The following is a 13,354-nucleotide window of genomic DNA, read 5'->3' as shown; positions in this document are numbered from 1 at the left end:
CAAGAAGGATGCCAGAACAATTTAATGGGGAAAAAGCCCAACAAATGGTATTAAGAAAATTGGATATCCACAGGCAGAAGAATGAAGTTGGATCCCTACCTTGCATCATATAAAAACTTAACTCAAAATGGATCAAAGAATTAAATGTTAATAGCTAAAAGTCTTAGAAGAAACGTTAAGCCTAAATCTTCTAGCCATGCATTAGGCAATAGTTTCTTAGGCATGATGCAAAAACAAAAACAAAACAAAACAAAAAAACAGATAAAAAGTGCTTCATCAAAATTAAAATAATTTTTGCTTCAAAAGTCAATATTAAGAAAGTGAACAGACAAGCTACAAAATTCGAGTAAATATTTTCAGATCATATATGTACAAGAAGAGACTTGTACTCAATATGTAAAGAATTCTTATAACCCAATTTTTTAAAAGGTGCAAAAGATTTGAATAGGCATATACACAAATGGCCAATAAGCCCATGAAATGATGTTCAACATAATTACTTCTTAAGAAAATGAAAATCAAAACCGCAATGAGGTACAACTTTGTAACCACTAGAATGGTTATAGCCAAAAAACAGGTAGTAACACGTGTTGGAAAGGATATGGAGAAACTGAAACCCTCATACACCATTGGTGGGAAGGTAAAGTGATCAGCTGCAGCAGAAAACTGGCAGTTCCTCCAATGGTTACAAATAAAGTTAGCATAACCCTCAATTCCATCCTTAGATATATACCCAGGAGAATTGAAAATATATGTCCACACAAAAACTTGTACACGATGTTTGTAGCAGCATTAGTCATAATAGCCAACAAGTGAAACAACCCAAATGTCCATCAATTCATGAATGGAAAAACAAAATTTGAGATATTCAGACAATGGAATACCACTGAGTCAACTAAATGAGTAAAGTGCTGATACATTCTACAACATGAATGAACCTTGAAAACATTATGTTAAGTGAAATAAAAGCTAGATACAAAAGGCTACGTATTGTATGGTTCCGATTACATAAAATGTCCAAGACAGGCAAATTCAGAGGGGCATAAAATAGGTTAGTGGTTGCCATTGGCTGGGAGACACAGTGGCTAATAGAGATGGGTTTCCTTTTGGGTTGATTAAAATGTTTTGGAACTATGTAGTGGTAAAATTTGCACAGCTTTGGTACTGTACTGAAACCCACTGTATTGAGCACTTTTAAAAGGGTGAATTTTATGGTAAATAAATTATATCTCAATTTATAAAATGATTGGTGACCTAATGAATGGGTAAGAACCTTGAAGTGTGAGAAATATATGATTATACAAATACACATGCTTATTCCTAGCATTAGAATATTTTTTGAGATTGCTAATAAAATATTTGCCTGAATAGACCATGAGCATATAAAATTCTATCCAGAAATGCTTAAGAGCATCTTATAAAGTATGTCTGAGTGGGATGGGAGGGCAGACATCTCTAATTTTATAAAGCTACTCAAGAAGCTAATGAATGTATGTAGATTTTTTGTTTGGAGTATAAAATGGCACATCACTGTTTGGCAGCATCTTATAAAATTAAAGACTATATATCTACCCTATGATCTGCAATTTCATTCTTAAACATTACCCAAGAGCAATGAGTGAATATGTCCACAAAAGACTTGTACAAGAATGTTCATAAAAGCCTTAGGAAAAATAACTCCACAGTGGATTTCAATAAGACACAGATAAGTAAATTGAGCTATACTCATGCAGCGGAATATCATTCAGCAATAAAAACTGAATGAACTACTCATAACAATAAAATTGAATTTTACCAACATTATGTTGAGTAAAAGAAGTCAGACCCAAGATAGGGAATCAAGCTAAATTAACTTATTGTGATAGAACCCAAAAGTGGTGGTTTCCAGGGATCAAATAATTCACTGAAAGAGGCATAAGGTAACTTTCTGGAATGACAAAAAACTTCCTTATCTTATTTTGGCTGGTGGTAATATGATTGTGTAGAATAGTTCAAACTCATCAACTGAACACTTATTATCTAATACATTTTATTGTATGTAATTCAAATCTCAAAACAAAAACAGTATATGATTACAAGAACTTTTCTTACACCTCTGATAATTCTGATGTGCAACCACATTTAGGAAACACTAGTTTCATCTAAGAAATTCTTTTTCTTAATTTTCAGGAATAGCCTCTATAGAAATTTCTATTCATCAACATTTGTTTTACTACTTCCAAGGTGATAGTAATGAACTCTTGATAGAATCAGCCTCAACCACCTAAAAAAAGAACTCTTTTAAAGAATTAAGTGGTGCAGTAGTTTATTTTATAATTATATAGCCAGATTTCTTACAAGTCTTTCATTTCAATCACCTGTCTCCTCAGACCAGAACCCAGCTAATTGTTGTGTCTATGCTACTTTTTAAAACCTCCTAGCATGTAGTTCCAAGACATGATAGATATTTGCAGGAGCACAGTGTCATAGTCTCTATTATGACTATTGTAGGTGCATTTAGAATGGAACATGAGGCTTATTTTGCAAGCTTGGTAGACGAGAATATCAAAGCGCCTCAGATAAAGCTGCTGGTCTCATTTATTTTATAGAGAAGTTGTTGGTACAGTCCGAGGCAGAGAATTCCACTCTATATCAGAAAGCCCTGTATCTACCACAGGGGATACCTTTGTCAACAGAGGCTCACAGACAACTCCTTATACTTGAGGACTACCTTTGGAGGTGGAAAGACTGGATAAACCCCACTGATAAAACAAATCCCAGAGAGCGCAGGAACTAGACACCAAGGGAATTTAGATCTGATGTTAGCCGACTACAGAGCTCAAAAGTGATAACTGGACCAAAATCACTGAACAACTGGAATGTTGAACCCCTAAATCTAAGGAAGAAGATTCAACACTCCCCTAAAATGTGGGGCATTGACACTGACTAACTCTAAAGATTTTGCTCTTGGTTTTCCCCCATGTAGAAAAAAAAAAAGGAATGAAAACAAGATTCAATATGAGCCCTTGGTATTTCAGTGCAGCAACTTCTGAGTGATGTAAATGAATGAAGTTTGAAAGAATGGCTGTCAACTAATGGTATTTTCTAATAAAAATATTAATAACCTTAACTGAGTGCATACTAAGTGATAGGCACTGTTCCAAGAACTTTAAATATAATATTTCTTCAAAATAACCCTGTGAGTTCAGTACTGATATCATCAACATTCTGTAGTTAAGGAAACAGAGGCTCCCAAAAGGATTTAGTGATTCCCAAGGTCAGGCAGCTAGTAAATGTCCCAACTGGAATCTGAATGGTATTGGTATGGCAAATTTGCTTGCAATTTGAAATCTTCTGGGGAAATCTTTTAAATTCTGATGTCCAGGCCCTCCCTTCCTAGGCTCTGATTTAGCTGGTGTAGGGTGCAGCCTTGGCATCTCAATTTTTTAAATCTTCCCAGGCAATTCAAATAAACAACTAGGGTCAGGAACCACTGGTGTGGACCACCTGCATTTTATGTCTCCGATCTACTGCCTTCTCTAAATCAGTGACTCAAATTCTTCTACAGCAGGTTTACTTGATTAGGGTTTATGGACACCCAGGCTACCATTCCATCCCAAATCTGGTATTCAGGCATGTACCATTTTCTTGGAAAGATAATTTCATCTCTGTAATAACCTTGACTCAGGAAAAGGTTGAAAACTATTCCAAAGGCTAATAAAAATCACAACATACTGCAGCAAATGCCTAGGTGAATATCTAATCCATTTTTGGGGTTGTGAGAAATTTCTCTGCTTTGGTGACAGAGGAGCCAGAAAGTCTTTGGTTATTTTCAAGAGCAAATCACAGCAGAATCACAAAGATGTCTTTTTCCTCTCAGAAGGAAGGAAGCGGAAGGCCTGAATGTAGTTGGGGTAGCTCTGTGGTCTAGAAAAAGGGGTAAAACAAGAGGTTAGTGTGCTTGGGGGAGGAAGCTGTCATTGCCCTGAGAGGGGATGGGCTCACGAGGCTCTAAGTCCATGATGAGCCAACAAGCAATCGACCTGCTGATGTCCTAGGGGTCCTTGTAATATTTAGGATTGATAAACTCAGTACTTTAAAACCAAAAATGAGCACGCTTTGTGCAGTTGGCCCTAATTGGGTAGCTCCACCCCGCTCCCACCCAAGGACTCCTTGAAGCTGGTGCCAGCATAGTCTGCCAGGCTGGGAAATTTAAAAAAGGGAAGCGGTGTTGACCTGGTGTAAGTGGGTGTTATTAAAAGGATACTGTACTACAGACACTATGAAGCACCTTAGAGGCTTTGCAGGATCCACAAACAAATTAAATGGTTTTCTTTGGTGGCCTATCCAACTGCCAACTGCCACTTTGCTGGCTGCCTATCCATCAGCCTCTTACCCAAGGAATGAGAAACGAAGAGGACAACAAGGTTTCCTGCAGATTTTCTGGTTCGTAAGAGCACAGATATTAAGAGCTTGCTCTCTGGAGTAAGATAAATCCAGAGTCAAATGTCCTTTCTGCCACTGACAACTGACATTGCTTTGAAGAAAACTTTAGACTCTCTGAGCTCACATATGGGGGATGGGGATAATGATGCTATCTACCTCCTAAGGTTGTTAGGAACAGTAATGGGATATGCACACAGAGTGCTGACAGTGGCCAGTACACAGTCAGTCCTTGACAAATGCTAGCTGTGATCTCTGAAAGGTGTTTGATGGGGTGCATTGCTGGTACTCAGTAAATGTTTCTTCACTTGTCTTTCTTTCCTTCCCCTCCTGTGATCGATTAAAATGGCCACAAAGTCTGCAAATATTCTCATTAAATAGTGGAACCCATTCCCTAACAATTTGACTCTGGCTAGCCTTTTAACTTGCTTTGATATCATGCAATTTCTGAGTTCAGGCCTACAGTGGTCTTTCAGTGTCTGGTCTTCAAATGCTGCAGCCATGTGAAAAAGCCTGAGCTGGCCTGCTGCAGGCATGTGGCCTGACTGCAAGCTAACACCAGCCCACCTAACATGTGAGGAAGGTCATGTTACATCTGCCAGCCCAGATAAGCCTCCAGATGACTGTAGCCACAGAGTGACCTAAGTAAGGCCAGCAGAAGAACCACCTGGATATGCCTAGCCCAGGTGGCTGACCCACCGAATCATGAACAAGTACAATGGTTGTTTTAGGCCACTAAATTTTGGGATGGTTTGTTATGCAGCAAAAGAAAACTGATACATTTTTCTCCCTTCTTGTTCCATACCAGTGAGCCTCTAGAGGATTCAAATTCTTTAGAAATAATTGAGATCTAAGGGTTAGAAGACAATGGGGGAGCCAGAATTTTCTAATGGGAGAGACTCAGATGCTTCTTAGTAGTTGCTATAGGGCTGTTTCCACTGGAGCAATAGATTGATGTGTTTGTTTGGTTGTCTTAAGCAAGATCAGTAACTTCCATCAATATCGCTACAATTGCCCATTATCCCAGCTGGAAAACAATATGCAGAATTGAATCAAAAACGATCAATGTAATTGCACTATATAGATATAACCTATAGACAACAGCAGCTTAAAGAGCAAAATGCCAAAATATTTCTTAGGGTCACAGAAAATGTGCATTGTACAATTTTTTTGTTAACTAATTAAAAACTCAAGCCCAGTTAAGCCTGTATCACTCAGTTTGCCCAATTAGGAATAATACAAACAGTCTCACTTATTAAGGACTATGCATCAGACATTACCTAAATGCTTTATATATGATTAGTCCTCCCAACTAACCAGAAGATGGAGGCACCATTTTGTCCATATTACAGATTAGAAAACTAAGACATGCCTCAAATTCTCCCAACTAGTCACTGGCTTTAGTAAGATACAAGCTATCAGATTGTTTAATTAGAAACTCTTCATCATAACTAAATGTTTTGACCTAAAAGTCCAGAATTAAGGTTTTCAGGTTATCAGGCAATTAAGAACAAGATTTCAGACTTTTTCATCCATAGATGGACTTGGAAATATACTCAAGGGCAACCCTTCTCCCTTTGCCTTTCTGTCTAGAAACATCACTATACAAAACTTCACTATAAAATAGGTTGGTAAAGTGTTTGCCTCCAATGTGCCCAACCTTCCGGGAAAGAATAAGGCTGGGAGATGAAGGAACTGCCCCTTTGCAAACCAGTGTGCAAGCTCACAGGAGATTCATTTCCCAAGATGAGACCCAGACCTACCCAGTGGATGTGTCCCTGGAAACTCTGAGTAGATGATGGTTTTCCTCAGGCCCTGGTTCCTTTATAAAGACTTGAAGACCTCACCTTCCAGAGCAGTAGCCCTTCATCTTGACTGAGTATTAGAATTACCTGGAGATTTAAGTGATTCATTTTTTTTAACAATCATAATTAACTTGCTCAACTTTCCATTCCTGGTAGGTCCTAGGTCAAGGTTATTCTATGGATTGGTTGCCCATCGGTAAATCTTTCAGCTATGCTGTGCCCCAGAGAGATGCACATTTCCTTAGAGTAACTGTGGACCTCTCAGTAATGTACCATAGAACACTGGACAAGATTCACCTTCATACATTTCACCTGCAGCTATATATGACATGTGCCTCATTTAAAGAACAAGAAATTCCATATTCTGTTATGGAACCTGAAATTCATGACTCCCACTAAGAATTAATGGTGACTCTGTAGACTATATCCAGAAAATGCTGTGTGTATCCAGCCTTAACTAGATCCCCTAACATGGGTCCTCAACCTCCAGGAACAATTTGCCCCAAACCAAATATAATTTCTGCACTTAACTATGCCCCAGACCCAAAAATAAAGCCTCACAATTGTGCAAGCACCAGTACATAATTGGGCAAGCTTCCATAGATCCCACAGATCTCGATTCATCATGGTAGACCCCCAAGCTCTAATTAAAGGACACCAAATCTCCAGTCAAGACCCATTGCCCTACAGTCATTGTCCTTGTTCAGAACATTCTCTCTGGTCCCTAAATTATGTCATGCCTCAGTTTAGGATGGTTCATGACATTTTATGGCCTCTTGTGAAATCATGAACTGGAGTATTTTCTCCATCTGTCACACTATCATACAGTGCCCAACACAGAGTAGGCACTCCATACATATTGAATCAAATACTACTGAATGGCCACACCATGGACCTCTTCAGAAGCCAAAGTTATGCTGTAGCCCACAAGGTCCTGCACGTGGGTACTGCAGTAGCTCCAGAAACATTATTGAAGCAGCTGTCCTCACCTAGACATTCAACCAGGCTCAGTCCTTCAGTTTCCCAGATGAGATTATGTCTGACTGTGAGCCCCTAATTCATGTTGCAATTTCACTAAAACTTCTTATTATATTTCTAAGTCCAATGTGAACATTTCCTCTCTCCACAGAGAAGCCAAGAGAATAAATCACACCCTAGAATGTGCCTTTATGGTTACAATACGCACCACAGAATATTCAAGACACTCCTAGAATCATCTGCTTACCAGCTTGATCATGGTTTTTCAACACAGACCAGTTGTCTTGTACAGATTTTTCCAGTCTATGAGGTTCATCATCTCCATTTTAAAAAGGTATCCAGAGATCTTAAGGACATTTCCCAAGACCACCCCGCTAATGTGCAACAGGGCCGGATCTACAAATGGGTCTTTTGACTCCTAGTTCAAAGATCTTTTTGCCAACATCATAATTTAATGATCACTTGGAAAGTGATCAAATTTTAAAGATGAGGAGAATCACACATAAGGTAAATTCAGTTGTTATCTTCTGCTCTTCTATCCTAGAAGAGTATTATTAACTCGTAGCTCTCCTAAGTGCAGCAAGAAAGTGACCCATCTCATAAGAGTTTCCCTTGTATAAAGGAGGGGAGAATGCCAGCTCAACTATCCAGCTTGAGCACAGGAGAATAAACAAGTCCAATATAGAAACTATCCATTTGATCAAGGGTTTCACCATGGAGATCCTTCTCTTTTCTCTTATTTCACTGGCAAATAAAAGGAGCTATTATTTTTTTTGTGCCTAACATGTGCCAGCCCTGTTGTATTTTAGACATATGTACACATTTTTAATTTTATCCTCAAAATAACCAATGGAATGTATGATATCACTATCTCAATCTTATATGCAGGGAAACTGAGGCACAGCATAGGTTGTTTAACTTTATAAAAGTCAGGGTGTAAACTAGTGGCAAAATTTGGATTCAAATTCTGGCTGTCTGGCTCCAGAGCGGTACCCTATTCTGATACTGCTTCATCACATCCCAGAGATTAAGGTCAAGGTAAATGAATTTTTAGAGACAAGATATATTGTTTCCACTGAATGTATTTTGCTCTGACAACACAGTCAAATATGGGACTTCTAAAGTCTTATAGTCTTAAGACATGAATCATGGTAACTTCCATCTGACAGAGCAGATTGCACTGTCTTCCAGAAATAAAGCATATAACAGGTTTCTTGAAGGACAGGATAGAAATCACAGATGCCCCCATCTTCTTCCTGCTGCCCACTTGGGATAAATTCAGCTGGTGCCATCTTGTCCTGTGAACTTCTCCAACTTGGTCTGGGACTGGATGCCCACACATAGGATCGGTCCTACACACTGCCAGGCACACACAGGCCTTCTCATTATTCCTTCACTGTCACTTTTAAGCTTCACAGCTGAAGTCAGGATTAGTTCTATTACTCACTGTTAAGTATATTGGTGACAAGCAAGGAGGAAAATAGCATCTTTCTGAAGGCAGTCCTATGGAATAAGTCAGGCATTATCTTGAGAAATCATGGGTTTCGGTACTGTGTGGTAGATTGAAAAAAAATGGCCACTTCTTTTTTGCAATTTCTCCAATCAAGGGGTAGAATCTATTTCTCCACCCCTTTAATCTTGTTTGCACATGTGACATGTTTTAGAACAATGCAACATTAGCAAAAGACACAAACTGAAGATTAAAGCATGTGGATGAAGGCTTGTTTTCTCTGGTTTTGCCTAAAACATTGAGACCGCCATGTAAATAAGTACGGGCTAGCCTGATGAAAATGAAGAACCAAATGAAAGAAAACCTCACCAGCCCAGCCAATAGCCACCAAACCATCAGACATGTGAGTAATGCCATTGTAGAATGACCAGCTCTCAGAAGACCTACCAGCTGACCACAGATACATGAGAGAGCCCAGCAGAGGCCAGACCAGCTGGCCCAGTCCAGAAGAACCTTCTATCAAACCCCCAGAATTATGAACTCAGTTAAATGGTTGATCTTTTCAGCCACTAAATTTTGGGATGGTTTGTTATATAGCAAAAGTTGATACATGTGGCGAACAATGGTGAGTTAGTTTGAAAAACAAAAGCACACAGTTCAAATTACATCAATTTAAAAGACAAGCAAGAATTGAGCAAGTAGTGAATTTTGTTTTTCTATACCTAGATCTGGTTAAAGTGCAGATAATGTATTTTCCAAAACAGAATGATGATGAAATCATGGAAAAATTTAGAAAGCAGAGCTTTGGTTAAAAGAAGCCTTTGTCTCTTCTGAAATAAACAGAGCAATCAATATCCTATATTCATTTTGCAAACTGTTAAAAGGTCACTTAAGATATCCTAACACTACACAGCATATGTCACTCACTGGTCCTTGTCCCTTTGAAGTATAGAAGAAAACTTCTCTGCTTAATCACTGCAACCTTGCATATTCTGTTTAGTTGTTCTCACTGTCTAAAGAATTCCACCTTCACTCATGCCATCTTCCCACCAACACATGTCAATGCATACTGTGTGTTAAAGCACTGTGCTTGATGCTAAAGCAAAACCCGTCATTGTTCCTACTCTAATGGAGTTTATTTAGCAGGGAGGTTATGGAAGCCTTCCCTCTGGAAATGATGCTTGACCTGATAGCTCAAGGATGCATAGCATTAAGCACATAATCTGAGAAGAAAACACTTATCTGCACAGAGCAGTCAACAGATGCAAAGGCCCTCCATTGGGAGAGAGGAAGCGGGCAAGGATAAGGGACTGAAAAAAAGACCAGGATGACTGCGTTAGTGAGTGTTGAAGGCCACAAATCAAGAGAACCTTAGAGAGTAGTAGTGCCCTTCAACCTGGATAAGAAAGGCTCCAGACTGTAGAAAGACCCACCTTTGAAAGGTTGATTATGTTCATTCCCATTCTTCTCCACAAGGCAAGGAGACTGGGGAAGCTGCAGAGATGTTGCCCTCCCAGAGTCTATGCCCCCTTCTTTCCAGATTATTTTTCAGATATAGAATACACAAAATTTATTCTTCAAAAACATATCACCATTGTTCTTCCAAGGCCTGAGTGACCTCTTTCCTGAGTGCATACTTCTGAGGCCTGGAAAATGGCCACAGATGTTGGACCTGTGCACAGATGTTGGATGGGTGGGCAGGCTGTCCTTGCTCAAGGCTTTTTGGTAAGTTATAGCATGGAACTACAAAGAGTTCAGGAATTCTAAAGGAAGCCTAGCTTTCTAGATCATTATGAAGGTGTATGTGTCAATATAAAAGGATAGAAAATATTTAAATATTTATTTTTAAATATTTAGGTACTGAGCTAAAGGGCCTCCATTTTTACTCTTGCCCAGGGCCCCACAGATGTTAGACAAAGTTTGCTAGCTAGATAGGTAGGGGCCAAAGAACATAAAATCTGGCAGGTCAGTGCCTCAAGCTTTAATGTACATATGAATTACCTGGGATCTTTCAAAAATTCAGGAAATAATTCTGCATTTCTAACAACTCTTGGGAATACCTGTGTTGTCAGTATAGCAACCACACTTTAAGAAGCAAGGTTGTAGAACATGTTAGAAGTTTTTATTTTATTTTTATCCAAAGACCCATCAGATGTTCTGGAGGAACTTCAAGTAACAGATTTTCATTCTGAAAAGGGAACAATAGAGCTGGGATGTGAAGAACAGATTAAAAGATGACAGAATTGTGTTAGCAGCCTTAGGCAGGAGAAGTGACCCTGTAGAGATACTTAGAAGATAAGATCTGGGAGGCTTGTTGAACTGGATAAAAGAGGGAGAAAGCAGCATTACCTCAGCAAGAACAAAGTTTTACAGAGTGAGTGAGTAAATCAATGAATTAATAAATTACCTCTCTGTCATTCTCTCAACAAAGGTTTCAGAACAGCAGGACTTAGAATAGTTTTAGTTGTGTGTGATTTCAGAGAATTGAGAGTCACTTTTTTTTCTGTCCCCTTGTAGATAGTTGGAAGCCATTTCCACCCAAATTACCTTTAACCTTCCTCTTTTCTCTCCAGAGATATGAAGAAATAGATGTGATAGCAATTATAATTACAACCACAACCATCTTCATTCATCTGCATTTCTTCTGCATTTGGTAAGGCCATCTAAGCAGTTTTCTTCCTTTAATTAAGTGGTTATAAGTGACACATGCTCTTCCCCAAGTGATTTCTCCAGTGCCCAAGTGATTAAACATAGAACTCTGTACACCCTACCCTTCTTTGGAGCAATACTCTGAGAGTCTTAAGCATCCAATAGGAAGATGCTCTTTCCCTGGGGGGTCCCCTCTCAAGAGAGATTTGCTTGCACCCATGGTGGGCTCTCAGGAATGTTTCCTTCCTTCAGAGAACCCTGCACTTTCTTTGGGATATGGGAATGGGATTCAAGGTCCTGCTGGGTTAATCTCTCAGTTAAGCTGGTACCAGCTGGAGAAGCACGCTGTCCCAGGAGAGCCGGTGCCTTGAGACAACTGTGACTCTCTCAGCAGCATATGGCGTGCTGGGATGTGATGCCCGCACTGGTTTGCTGCTCTGCTAATCCCACCCCACCTTCCCCTTCTCCCATAATCTGCTGTGATTCACAGAAGGCATAAGAGGTAATGCCTTGAGAAGCTTCCAGCCTAAATTCAGGGAAAGTGTCTAACTTTCTCATAAATACCCAAGGAAAAATTTAAATTCAATGCACAGCACCCAGCCTCGTGTATCACTTATTTCCCTTTCTCGCACTGTAATGGTCCCAAAGATGGCTGGCTTGATTTGCATACATTTCAAGAGCATCTTTGTCTTTTTTATCTTTATTTATTGTCTTCTCCCTGTCCCACTTGCTTCTTTATAACTCTGTATCAAATATTTATATGTGTTTACTCCCTGGCTTTAACACACTTCATCATCCCCTTCTGTGGAAATTTCTGCCTCATGAAACCTGCTGCCTTCTCCCTCCATAGTCTCCATGTGAAGCTGCCAGCCTCAGGCTTAATTCATTGGAGTCTTTGTTTCTCCATCACTCTGCAGTATCCTCAGAAGAAGGCACTTGGGAGATGTGCAGCCCCCTCAGCCTTTCCTTTGCCTGGTCATGATGACTCATAGGCCCAGGTGCCTGGTGCTCACAGCTCTTAATACAGGGTGGAGGCTGTGGGACCAGAGCATCAAGAATGACACAGGCCTGGTGCTGCTGTAGGAGTGCTGGGGCTTGTGGCAAGTTGGAAGCACACAGCCTGCTGTGAAGGGGCAGCCACTTCTCAGGTGCAGCCAATAATGTCATGTGGGAATTTATTCTCATACCTTTGACACCAGAAATGGGAAATCCAATTTAAATGCAAGATCTTCAGATTTCTGTCTTCTGGCTCAATTAAATAAAAAGTAATGAAATAGCAACACTTTACTCAGCTGCCTCTAAGGTGGTTGGTTCCTTGGAGGAAGGTAAAGCTACCTTGGGGTGGAGGGCTTCACATCATCCAGCCCCTGGCAACACCTGCCTGGCATTTGCCTGCATCTACTCAACCCTCACCCTGCACAAGAATGAGGTGATGGACACAGAAAATAAGATCAATACTCTCATTACAGCAGCCAGTGGAAATGTTGAACCTTTCTGGCCAGGCTTGTTTGCAAAGGCCCTGCCAATGTCAATGTGGGGAGCCTCGTCTGCAAAGGAGGGGCTGGTGGACTTGTGCCAGGAGCTGGGGCTGCACCAGCAGGAATTCTACCTCCCACCCCCACCCCACCACTGCTCCATCTGAGGAGTGGAAAGTGAAAGCAAAGAAAGAAGCATCTGAGGAGTCTGATCACGGCATGCGCTTTGGTCTTTTTAACTAAACAAACCTCTTTTGCAACCTATTTGATAAAAAGCTGAACTCAAAAAAAAATAAAATAAAATAACACATCTGCAGCCCTCGCTATGTTCCCTGGTTTGTAGTTCTCTCCCAGAAACACATTTCACCCCTCCCAGGTATTTGGAAATATATTGTATTAGTTTGCCAGGCACTTTTTACTCCTAGTGCCTTAGACCTTAAAAAGACTAATGAAAAGAGTTCAAAATGTTCACCTATATCTCCCAACATGTCTTCCAATACATTGTAAACTGAATTTAACCGGGCACACTTGAGGCTTCTCTCTGCTCATCAATGTATTTAACTACAACGAAGTCT

The 13,354-nt window shown here is 40.0% G+C and overlaps 1 pseudogene; it reads left to right on the top strand.

Moving 5' to 3' along the window:
• The first annotated feature begins 529 nt into the window (after window positions 1-529).
• Window positions 530-13,112, top strand: LOC108387794 (large ribosomal subunit protein P1 pseudogene; annotated as a pseudogene).
• Window positions 13,113-13,354: the final 242 nt, after the last annotated feature.

This window comes from Manis javanica, chromosome 5 (assembly GCF_040802235.1).
Source record: "Manis javanica isolate MJ-LG chromosome 5, MJ_LKY, whole genome shotgun sequence".
NCBI lineage: Eukaryota > Metazoa > Chordata > Mammalia > Pholidota > Manidae > Manis > Manis javanica.
The sequence above is the reverse complement of the archived record's forward strand: the minus strand, read 5'-3'. Positions and strand labels throughout refer to the sequence as shown.